The sequence below is a fragment of the Canis aureus genome, chromosome 15, assembly GCF_053574225.1.
Source record: "Canis aureus isolate CA01 chromosome 15, VMU_Caureus_v.1.0, whole genome shotgun sequence".
In the NCBI taxonomy this organism is placed as follows: domain Eukaryota; kingdom Metazoa; phylum Chordata; class Mammalia; order Carnivora; family Canidae; genus Canis; species Canis aureus.
This window is the reverse complement of record NC_135625.1, coordinates 19,542,002-19,555,120: the sequence shown is the minus strand read 5'-3', so window position 1 is coordinate 19,555,120 and position 13,119 is coordinate 19,542,002.

Below are 13,119 nucleotides of genomic sequence, written 5' to 3'. Positions count from 1 at the left end.
TTTATTTTATTTTATTTTTTTTTTATTGGTGTTCAATTTACTAACATACAGAATAACACCCAGTGCCCGTCACCCATTCACTCCCACCCCCCACCCTCCTCCCCTTCTACCACCCCTAGTTCGTTTCCCAGAGTTAGCAGTCTTTACGTTCTGTCTCCCTTTCTGATATTTCCCACACATTTCTTCTCCCTTCCCTTATTTTCCCTTTCACTATTATTTATATTCCCCAAATGAATGAGAACATATAATGTTTGTCCTTCTCTGACTGACTTACTTCACTCAGCATAATACCCTTCTGGAGCTCTCTTCCTTCTGTCCACACTGCTTCCTCTAGTCAAGACTTATTTATTATAGGAATTCAGTGGACAGGTCATCCCCCCACTGGGAAGTCTTGCCTGACCCTCTTCCTCCACCCCTGACTGATTTGGTACCCAACCCTCCCCACTCCCAGCTCTGGTGGCTGCACAGGCCACCTCGTGTCTTTTTCTTATCTGTCATCCAGTAGGCTGAGAGAAAGCGCAGAGTCCCTGGTGCTGGAACATAGTAGGTGCTTGATGAACATTTCTTAGCTAATAAGACACATCATGTACCATGTATCAGGCACTATTCTTAAGTCCTTTACTGCTTTATCTTTCTCAGTCGTCCCTAAAGCCTTATGGGGTGGGGACTCATAATAACCCCATTTTATAGAGAGACAATAAAGCAGAGAAAGTGTGAGGGACATTGCAAGGTCAGTCATTCAGTTAGTAAGTGTTGGGGTCAGGATTTGAACCCAGGCAGTTAGACTCCCGAGCTCCTGTTTTTATTTATTTATTTTTATTTTTATTTTTATTTTTCTGAGCTCCTGTTTTTAAATAGCACACTGGACTGAGTGAATAAATAGGTAAATAAACACAATGGTGGGTGACATTTTGATGCTATTTCTTGAGAGTGGACGAGGTCAGGAGAAACTAGAAACTGGTATCACCCGCCTAGCCCCTTGCTCTCAGGAGCCTGATGCCAATATATGGTGCCCTCAGGGAGGCGGGTGGAAGCAGCAGGATGGGCCTGGGAGAAGCTGCTCTTTATCTTTGGCATCTTTGGCGTCTTCTTGTTCCTTTGACTTCTTGCCAATTTATTCCTTTTGAGGTAAATAATTGTAGATTGTAGGGGGAGGCAGAAATTATTTCATTTTCTTGGGCTATAAGTAATAAGCCCCACTTGCCCTTATTCCTGCTACTCAAATACCAATATTTTAGAAAAAAGTGCCTTCTTTTTCTAGTCCAGATGTTCTTCAGACCAAAATTGCCAGAGACTCCTCCCACATGTGCTGGTGTCCCAGCCACAAACCATCAGTGGCTCTTTTGTTGCCCCCTTCAGGGCTCTGATGAGCCACCACTCAGATCCAGGTGGGACAAAGTGAGTGGCGATAAAGATGAATGGCAGGAACCAACCCAGGTGGCAGCTGAAATGGCAACTGGGCTCCAGCAGGGCTTTCCTCTAGTTTCCCCAGGAGAGTGGCTATTGGATAAAACCTCTGGAAAAGGAAAGAAGGAGGCAGGAAAGGAGGGAAGGGAAGTTGGTTGGAAGATACATAGACTTGAGTATTGAAGAGGAGAAGGCTTGACAGGAGACAAGAAGAACCATGGGTCATTTTTTTTTTTTTTTTAAACCATGGGTCATGTTAACTCAAGGTAGACTCACACCTGAGGGTGGGGGGTGGTCTTTAGGGTGGTGAGTTTTATTTTCCACATCTTTCCCCATGTCTTGATTTCCTGTAGGTCTTGAGTAACCATGGATGAACAAGTTGCTGCATTGGGATTTTAAACAACCTCCCAGGTCTCGTGTTGGTGGCTCAGAGACAGACCCTCTCCATCACAGCTCTTTTCTGAACTCGCCCAGCCTCTCATGGTCCAGATCGTCTTGTGAGGCCTCTTGAAACACGAAGTGAGCTTACAATAGGTATATTTCGATTTTAGGTAGAATTGGTCTTTAAATAGCAGAGAATGGCTCTGAGATGTCGGAATGGATTATGGATTCTTAGTTCACTCTGGTTGCATTCCCAGTCTCACCGCAGAGGCCTCCTAGTGAGATTACGTCCAAGCGTTACCCAGTTACTTGTTTATTATTTTTCCTGGGTACGCCTGGATAGATGGCGATGACAAACCTGAACTCTGATTATTTTATCACAATGAGGTCAGCCCAATGAGAGATCTCATGGCTGAGACCCAGGAAATATCATAACTCACTCAAGATAAGGTCAGTGTCGTGGAGTAAATCACAAACTCTATAGTTAGAACAGCCCCTCTATATACGCTGACATCCATTTGCAGACGTGCTCTTAATCAGTTCTTCCAAACAATGCGTTCTCTATTTGAAGGGTTTGCTGCTTTAATCTCAGACAATAATGGTCATTCACTTTCTCAAGCCGGCAGCTGCCTTCCCCTCTCGACTAAAATTCCTTAATTGGAATCACCCTCTCATTGACCTAAACCATTCATTACAAACTATTCCAGACAAGCTCCTGATAACCCTGTAGGAGAGGCGGCTCTGTTTTTCTCTTATTTAAGATGCTTTTCCACTTCAGGAGGCTCTAGTCACCGCTCCGAAAGCTAATTTCTTTTGTCCTCACGTTCATAATGCACAGCTTTGCATTTAGTAGCAGACCTGGGACCACTCGATCTTGGGGTTTTATTTGTCCAACAAGGTTGATTAGAGCTGGAGCTAGGAAATAGGTATTCTCCTATGCTCCTGGTGGGAGTGTAAGTTGCTACAACATTTCAGGAGGAGCAGTTTTGTGCCGTGTGTCAAACGCTTTAGAGTTAAATCATTAATGAATAATTAATATTAAATACTGATTAATTATACCTAATATTAGATAGATAGTAATATTAAATAAATTGTTAATAATTTAAAGTATTTGTTCAAAGAAATGTCTAGAAATTTATCTTAAATAATCATGTCTGTGTCAAATGATGTGACTACAAAGATGCCCACGGAGACTTTTTTTTTTAATAAAAGCAAAAAAAACTAGAACCATCGAAATGCATAATAATAAAGGATTGGTTCAATTAATTTGTGAGTTATAAATACATTTTTTTTTTTCGGCAGAACCACACAATGAGCTAGACGGGAACCACAGGGACAGTGAAGGAACTCCCAGCAAGCAGAACTGGTACCAACCTTGGCCATCCCCCAGAGGGACGTGGAGTGAGGGGTGACCAGAACTTGGAGGCAGAGATTGCTGTGGGGAGCCTGAGGGGAGCAATGAGCATTGGTCAAGAACATGGCCACCCCAAGGGACCCTTGCAGACTGGAGGCCCTTTCTCTCTGGTCTCCAGCTCAGGCTCCTGTGACTCAGGTAAAAACAGCAGCAAAAGTAATGGGTGCTGTGGGTGGTGTCCATACAGGGCAGACCCAGATGGGAAGGGGTGAGAAGAGTGGACAGTGCGTGTCTGCAGGAGCAGCATAGTTTCCTGTGGCCACCATGATACATTGCCACAGACTCAGTGGCTTGAAACACGAGCATTTATTCTCTTGAAGTTCTGGAGGCCAGATGTCTAAAATCAAAGTGTCCACAGGCTTGGTTGCTTCTGGAGGCTCTGAGGGAGAATCCAATCCAAGCTCCTCTCCCAGCTTCCACCAGCAATCTTCTGTGTTCCTTGTCTCGTAGGCTCGGCACTCAAATTTATGCTTCTGCCTTCATAGGGCTTCCTTCCTCCTCTGTGTTTCTCCTTCCTTCTCTCTTCTTCTGAGAACACTTGTCACTGGATTCAGGGCCCCACCAGCTAATCCAGGACAAACCCTTATTGAAATCATCAATTTAATCACATATGCAAATAAGCTCATGTTCCAAATAAGCTCATGTTCACAGGTTCTAGGCAGACGTATCTTTTGGGAGGGGAGCCATTCAACCCACCACAGGCAGGCAGATGGTATCTGGCACAACCATGGAAAGATACTCATGCAGGTTATAGGACCAAGAGGGTGGCAAAAAAAAAAAAAAATGTGTTCTTGTCCTTTTTTTTTTTTTTTTTTTTTTTTTTGGTAAGAGAACCGTGTATGCGTATATCTAGGCATAAAAAATCATTGTGAGAGAACCCCCAGAAGTGATGAGAATGGCTCTTGGTCTGTGGTAAGATTACAGATGATTTTTCTTTGTTTTCATTCATCCCTTCACTTATTGTTTCTACATTAAAAAAAGATGATGCTGTATTACTTTGTACCATGAAAAAGCACATAGCAACCAGAGAAGGGGAGAGAGAGACAGACAGACAGACAGAGAGAGAGACAGAGAGGGAGAGAGAGAAGGCTAATTGACAGCCAGTGTTTGATCTGCATGAAAGAATGAGGAGTTTGCCCACATATAAATATAATAAAGCCCCAAGTGTGGTCAACTGTGACCCACATTTCTGTCTGGATAACATGAAGGGAAAAGGACATTCATGCTTCACTTTTTAAGCCCCAAAGCAATTTTACTATTTTCTGTGGGATCTTCAGCCACTGGCTTCTGTCCCATTACAAAAAAGAAGAAAGGCCACGTCTTGACTTTGAGAGAGTGGGCTTAATTACAATTGCTTACCTGGCACAGGGGTGGGTCGGTCCCACGGTGGGAGCGCGTGGGGCCTCCGACTGCTTCTGTCCCTCAGGGAAGTAGGCCGTGTCGTCGTGTGATTCTCCGGCAGCCCCTGGATTGGCGCGGTGGGTGGGGTGGACCAGAGAATCCAAAAGGTTTCCTTCTCGTCACAGGGTTAGGGGACGAACCAAAGTCAGGGGCTGGTGTCCTGACTGCTAAGACAAGGCTTTTCCCGCGGCACTACTCTGCCCCGCGCCCCTAAAAGCAGACGGGCAGCCCGAAGCTCTCCCTGCTGCCCTCCCTGGCCCCTCGGAGGCCTGCCTGGGGGTGCCCCACGCAGCAGGTGCAGCCCGTGGGCTGCTCCCTGGAGCTGGACTCTCCCCACTTGGGTTGCACTTGCCTTGAGTTAGCGATGCTTCTTCTTAAACCTGGTTGGGTCTTTTCTCTTTGGTTTTGATTTATTTTACCATACTTAAAAAAAAAAGAATTTATTTATTTATTTGACACAGAGAGAGAGAGCATAAGCAGGAGGAGCAGCAGACAGAGGGAGAGGGGGAAGCAGACTCCCCGCTGAGCAGGGAGTTGGACGTGGGGCTCAATCCCAAGACCCTGGGATCGTGACCTGAGCCGAAGGCAGATGCTTAACAGACTGAACCACCCCAACACCCCTCTTTGGTTTTGATTTATCTATATCTCACAGAAACTGATTAAATATGAGTGGGAATAAAGTTTGTTTCGATGAAAACTAGTTTGAATGCTTTGGAAAAAATTGATAAAGGTACCTCCAGACTGCTCCTGTATTAGGTGTTGGTGAAACAACTAAAGGAGATTAGGGGAAAGCCATAAGACTCTCGACGTCTTCTGCGCCTGAAATGCTCAAGTGCCTTAAGTATTCACTACACTTTAAGGAAAACAAGGAGCAGACTTGCTGGGTACCACGTTCCGGCGTGGTTTCTGCACGAAAGTCAAAGAGTTGCTCTGGTCAGCAGACCACAGTCTTCTCAACAACCTGGCCTGACGTCCCAAGGTGAGTGGATGAATGTGTATTTATGTTTTGAAAGTGAAATGATCTGACTGACTAAGATGAGTGTGTATCATTTCTCATGATTCTCCACTTTGGGACTGTTTCCATTAAATGACTGACTACCAACGCTGACCTTGTCTGGTGTGAAGGCTTCCGCCCCACTCAGCAAGTTACTCCTCCCTTATCTCCCCTTGTCCAGGGATTTGCACAAATCAGCAGTGGCTGTAGGCTCACACACATCCCTCTAAACCGTCCTCGGCTGGCATCTGCCTCTGAGTCAAGCCCACACAATCTTTGACAGCGAGATGACAAACTCAGATGCCCATAGGGGTCAGGCAGGTAGCGCGAAGGAGTAAAATGGGCCAGGTATAAGAAAAACCAATACAGATACACTTCACTCTCATTTAAAACATGTAGAAATGGTCTTTACACCTACAAATAAATATAGCTAACCACACGTCTGTGGGGCTTGTGACTCTCTGCCCTGAGGCTCATCCCTTCTCCTTCCTTGCTCGCCGAGAGGCAACCAGGCTAGGACCTGACCTTCAGTCCTAACGGGCACTACCAACAGAGTGGCTGCTCTACCAGCAGAACATACCTTAGGCTCTCCAGGGCCAAAATATCATTAAAGAGGGATCAAAAAGTGGGACAACATATACTTTAAAATGCTTGTTATTTACAGTTACTTTAATAGAAAATGAAGCTATTGGCCATATAAAACAGGAATAAGAAGGCATTCATTTATGAGACTCAAGTAAAATGATGTGTTAAAGCTTTTCTAGTTGAAATAAGAGCCCGGTAGATGTGGTGGAAGGATTTGGACCAGACGAGGGGAAGTGGTGAAAGGTATGAGAAGCTGTCCGTGTATATCGAAGCACCGCTGATGGCAGCCATGGGGCAGTGTGGCCCACGGCTATCAGGAAGCCTTCTGGATCTCCAACAGAAGCCAGAAAAAAATTTTTTTAATGTGGATTCTCTGCAATTTTATTTTTTTTAAGATTTTATTTATTTGACACACACAGAGAGAGAGAGAGCACAAGCAGAGGGAGAGAGAGAAGCAGGCTCTTTGCTGAGCAGGGAACCTGATGCGGGGCTGATTCCAGGACCCTAGGATCATGACCTGAGCCGAAGGCAGACACTTAACTGACTGAGCCACCCAGGGGCCCCTGATTCTCTGCAATTTTAAATGTTGTCTCGATTTTAGAGAAACACTGAGAAAGCCAAATTGAGCACATGGTCTCTGTCTTTGGACTCCTGTTCTGCAAATTCTAAGGTCCGGTTGATTCATACTGTGTGAACTGCCGACAGTCTGTGTGATAATTCTTTTTCACATTGAGGATCAATTATAGCATGAATTACACTGAAGGTGGTAGTAGCCACACGCCCAACAGACAGTGGACTCCCATCATTTAATACCTTGTTTGTAACAGGCGCCTTACATACATTATTCCATCTAATCCCTACAATGCCCTGCAAGAGAGAATGAGGATCTCCATGTGTCTATAAGCTGAGGCTGAGGGGGGTTAAGGAGAGCTGTGCCTGGGTGAGATGCACCGACGACGATGTACACTCCCACCAGCCCTAGGGGTGACAGGCAGGACGTGAAGCCTCCAAACTGAGCAGATACCTTTTCTTGCCCTAGTGTGTTGTACAAATATCATAATTTTCTATGTCAAGCCTGAGAGATTGAATACACAAATGGACAACAGCCAGGCGGTATATAAAAATAGAACTCAGAGCCACAATCTGCAGCAACCAGCCCAGGAAGCCAACCCATTATCTACAGTAACCAGTCCAGGAAACTCACCCATTATCTATGGTAACCAGCCCAGGAAGCCAACCCATTATCTATGGTAACCAGCCCAAGAAGCCAGCCTGCTCTCCAACAATTAGGCATCTGTCTCTAGCCCTGGTCCAGGAAGCCAAACAATAACCCCTGCCATCAGCCCCATACAGCCAGGATTTGATTAATAACTGACAATTTCCCTGATTTTTGTCTCTGCTTCTGACTTAGGGTCAACCAGAGAAAGCCAAATATGTACCCCCCAGCCAACTGCACAGGATGCCCTGTTTCTAGCTAGCCCAGCTGCAGCTTCCCTGAACCAACAGCCTCCAAAATGATAAAAAGTAAACCTGCTCATTTAAAATGTTCTAATAGTGAACAGTATAAAGGAAATTATGTCTTTCCCCCACGCTCCTCCTGAAATTCACATACCACAAGGATAACTTCTCTGGGGCGTCCTTTTGAACATTTTCTTTGCACATACAAGCAAACTCATAGTCATCATCACATTTGCACACTAATACAATAGGAGTAACATTTCGTGGGGGGCTCCCTCTTCTCTGTTTCTGTTCACACCAGGGCTCCAGGGCTGGGGAAGCTGAGAGCTGCCCGTGGCCAGGAGAAAGTCAGAACCAGAAAGGAAAAGAAGGGAAGTGTCCATCTGGCCCCCTCCTCAACACCCTCACTGGGAAGTTTTTTGTATTTATTAAAGTGATACTTGCTGAGCACCTGCCACATGCAGATGAGATACCTTGGAGAATGCATGAGGAGGACGACCAGCCCTCCTGAAGCTTGCAGGAGAAGTGGCAGGAGACATTGGTAGGTGTGTTTGGGTTCCCACCCCTGCTGAAAGGCAGGAGAGGAGGGCTGAGGGGTGAATGCAGAAGGCCCTTTGCAGCCCAGGGAAGAAACCAGCCCTTGCGGGCAATGAACTATCATAGTGGTAACAGTGCATGGCAGGTGAGAGAGGGCTTGCGGAGGAAGTCCAGGCACTGCTCCTGGCTCCTGCAAGGGGAGTGGAAGAAAGCCAGGAGATCCCATGATTCCCAAGGCAGGGGATCCAGTCAGCATGGGAGATGTGAGGGGCTCTCCTGCCACACACTCCCTGAGATCACAATCAGACCTGGAAGTACATCCAGAACCCTGGCAAAAGGCGAAGTGAGACAGCAAGAAAGGGCTTCCAGGCCCCGATCATACCTAGAGGAGAGCCCAGGCATCCTTGGTGTGCCAAGTCCCGAAGCCAGGGGGTGTATGGAGGGAGGTGCAGACTGCCCTCACTCCAGGAAGAGCACCCATACACCCCAAGGATGGAAACATCTACCCTATAGCAGAAATGAAGAAGGGGACCTCCATGGTGGACCTCAGCCCCAAGGTCAGGAGGACGTAACCTTTCCCATGCACCCAGGAGCCAACATAGGCAGGAAGAAAGGGCTGGGAGGAATGTCTCTTCTGGAACTTGACCCTTGAGTTGACTTTTTTTTTTTTTTAAGATTTTATTTATTTATTCATGAGAGAGAGAGAGAGAGAGGGAGAGACACAGGTAGAGGGAGAAGCAGGCTCCATGCAGGGAGCCTGATGTGGGACTCGATCCCGGGACTCCAGGATCACGTCCTGAGCTGAAGGCAGGTGCCAAACTGCTGAGCCACCCAGGGATCCCCCTTGAGTTGACTTATATACTGGATAGACACTGCTGAAATTAAAAGGCCACCCAAACTGGGGGAAAGTGAAATGTTAACTAGATGATTTAAATTCTGCTCCCTCAGCTGGAGGCATGGGTTACCTGATGAAGGTTTGATCAATTATGAAAACAGAGACCACGAAAGCCATATTTCCTTTGCACAATGCAATTATCCTCTTAATCTTCAACAATGCCCAATAATTTTTTTTTTTTACAAAAATAAAGTAGTATTTCTACCTGCTTTTTTGGTAAACTATATATTGTGGGTATTTTTTCTAAGCCGAGACTTAAAGGTCTGTTTTTTTTTTTTTTTTTTTTTTAAACTGCTTCAGAGATTCCCACACTAAAAATTTATTTAGTCAGTCCTTTATGGATGGAGATTTAGATGAGGCTTAATGTTTTCCCTTTTACAAAGTAATTCTGCAATGGACATGCTTGAGCAGCTACCCTTGTGTAAGGATGTCTTCAGAATCGATTTCCAGATATAGAATTGCAGGAAAAAATAGTATACATGTTTTATTTTGGGAACTGCAATATCTTCTGGTCCTTGTGGAGATTCTGGAAAGTTACTTAGAGAAGCAGTGATGGAGGTCAGCTCAGGGACTTCCCAGGGAGGGATATACTTTTCGTCACTCAACGTGGCCTGGTCCCCAATCAGAGCATTGTAAATTGGAATTCTAGTGAATCATGCTGGAGTATATTCATAGAGTTTATAACTTTCTGAATGCAGAACCGGGATGTATAATATGATGAGTCCAGAAATTTTAAATGAAATTAAATTTCCTCAGAAACTTCAGGACAGAATGAATGCCTCTGTTCAACCACACTCAAGAGTCTTTGGCACTCAAGCAACTAAGGAATAGATAAAGTGGATTTTCATCAAATTTAAAATTTTGTGCTTTGAAGAACACCATCAGGAGAGTGAAAAGACAGCCCACCGAATGGGAGAAAAATATTTGCCAATCCCATATCTGATAAAGGACTTGCATCTAGAATATATAAAGAGCTCTTTCAGCTCATTAAATAAAAAGACAGCCTGACTTAAAAATGGGCAAAAGATTAGAAGTGAACAGACATTTCTCCAAAGAGGACTTATGAATGGCTAATGAGCACATGAAAAGATACTCAACATCATTCACCATCAGGGAAATGCAAATCAAAATCACAATGGGATACCATTTCACACTCACTAGAGTGACTAGACCATAAACGATAGATAATGGCAAGTTTTGGAGTAGTTAGAAGCCTCGCGCACCGCTGAGAATGTAAAAGGGAGCGGCCAACTTTGGAAAACAGTCTAGTAGTTCCTCGGAAGGTTACATGTAGAGTCACCATATGATCCAGAAATTCCACTTCCTGGGATATACCCAAGGGAAATGAAAACACGTGTCCATAAAAAAACTTGCACAAGAATGTTCATAGCAGCATTATTAATAATAGCCAAAAAGTAGAATACCCAAATGCTCATCAACTGATGAATGGACAAATAAAAGGTGATCTATTCACACAATAAAATATTATTTGGCCATAAAAAGGAAATGAAGTACTGTTGCCTGCTAGAACATGGACAAACCTTGAAAACATTATGCTAAGTGAAAGAAGCCAGATACAAATAAATGACCACATATCGTATGAATCCACTTACAGGAAATATTCAGGACAGGCAATTTGTAGAGATAGAAAGTAGATTAGTGGTTGTCTACTTCTAGGGGTGATATTAGGGAGGGATGGCTAAAGAGAATGAGGTTTCTTTTTGGGGTGATAAAGATGTTTTAAGATTGATTGTGGTAATAATTTCACAGCTCTGAATATATTAGAAACTACTAGACTCTATATTTTAAATGGGGGAATTGTATGGTATATGAATTATATCTTAATAAAGCTGTTACCACAAAAGTAGTCTTTGGATTGGAATTTAATAGTAATAGAATGAAAAAAAGAGAATTGATGGTGACTATTTCCTGAAAGTCCCAGTTTGCACCAGGAGTGGAGCCCATATGCTTCTTAGTTATTAGACCCTAAATATCCTAAATATTGGCTTGTTGCTCATTCGCTTCCTTGCATGTGACTTCTTTACATTCCAGCGCAGCAAATGCCACCCCAGCCAGACGGGTGGTCTGGGATGACAGGAGGACATCGTGGCATTCTAAATCAAACTGGACATTTTCTGCCTCCCCCTGCTTAATCTCCGCCAGCGCTATGTGGAACAGAAATGAGATCTGTGGCTTCCGTGGCCTTGGGCCTGTGCCCAGAGCAAAGAGCTGTGTGTATCCCATCCGAGGCAGGTGTGCAAGCACAACGTGCAGGTCAGGGACCAAGCAGCATTGCCGATGTCAGCTCGATGACCTCTCAGTGCTGTCACCGGCCAGGGCTACAGGGCTGCCTTGCTCCCAGGTTTGGGTTGTTTTCCTTCTAAAGAGACACATTCCCATCTGCCTTTTTAAAATGCGATTTTTAGGGGCGCCGGGGTGGCTCAGTCAGTTAAGCATCTGCCCTCAGCTCAGGTCATGATCCCAGCTCTGCAGCAGGCTCCCTGCCCAGTGGAGAGTCTGCTTCTCCCTCTCCCTCTGCCTCTCCCCCAGCATGCACTCTCTCTCTCTCTCTCAAATAAATAAATAAATAAATAAATACATACATACATACATACGTACATAAATAGATAAAATCTTTTTAAAAAATGTGTTTTTTAAATGATGAACTTGAGTAGCTATACAAAGAAAGAACCCAATAAACATTTAAATTACCTTTTTCCTTTTAGGTTTTCTTCTGATGTTCGTAGAATACTGACATACTTTAAAGAATATAGTCGCACTCAGCATGTACAGGGCGCTTTTACATTCTGTCGTTGCTGAGATACTCAGACCTGAGTGCATTGACGTGATCCACGTACTTGTTGTGAATGGCCACGGAGTATTTCATATCACTGTATAATTTGCCCAGTCATTTCCCCTTTTCTGTGTGGCTGGCCCGTTTCCAGTTTTACACCATATTAAATTGCAACTGCTGTGTATGTATGTGTACATATTAGGATTTCTTTCTTAGGCATTATTTTCTTGTAGCATATTCCCCAAAAGGGAATTACTGAGTCAAACAGTTCTGTAGCTCTTGTTACATATTGTCCAGTTTTTCTCAAGGAAGAGAAGAAGCAGTGTAAGGAGCCACCAGCTGGGTATGCATGTACTCATTTCCTTAAAGTCCTGCCAGCATTGTGCTTTATTCTATTTTTAAAAAAGGAAGGAAGAAAGAAGAAGAAAGAAAGAAAGAAAGAAAGAAAGAAAGAAAGAAAGAAAGAAAGAAAGAAAGAAAGAAAGAAAAAAGATTGTGCTAGCTTAATAGATGATGGATTATTTTAAGTGACATTTCTATCATTGCTGGAAGTTTGAAATCCATCAGCTTGGCATGGGGCCAGATGTCCAAGGCCTGTGTAGGGATCCCAACAGGAAAGCACACCGTGAGCCATAGCCAGGGGGGACACGCAGGTCATCTAAGAGGCACCCCACTGGGGTTCCGTTCTGGTTCCCCTTTAACAGAAGTAACTTGTAAAGAACCTTGGACCGCTTGTGTGAGGCAGGCAGTTGACACCCCATGAGTGCAGACTCCACATATTTTGTCCCTGAGTGCAGAGACTCCAAAATTTGCTTATGTTTCAGTCTAAACCTGCAAACTCTCCCTTCGGAGAGCCTCCTGACCCACTTTTCCAGAAGGTGGTTGGAGTCTGTCTGATGGGTTTGGTTTTTATGAAAACATGGATGGAATTGGAGATCTTTTGGTCCTGGAGGGGGACTCTACGAAGTCACACGGGGACTGGGGGTGTTGGTTTGCTGAGGCTGAGGATCTACGACAATCAACAATATCTGTCCCGCAGCAAATGGTGACCGGACCTAGAGCTGCCCCGGTGACTGTGCCTGGAGGTCCCCACGGGTGGACATATGATTCGACCCACACAGCACGGTGGCTGCTTCATTTCTGTGGCATGTTCACGATTGTGGAGATTCTTGGGCTGGGCCCGAGATGATCCCACCAGAGAGTCACTGACACACCCTGGGGCCCCTAGCCTCCCAGCCTGTGCACCTGCTGGT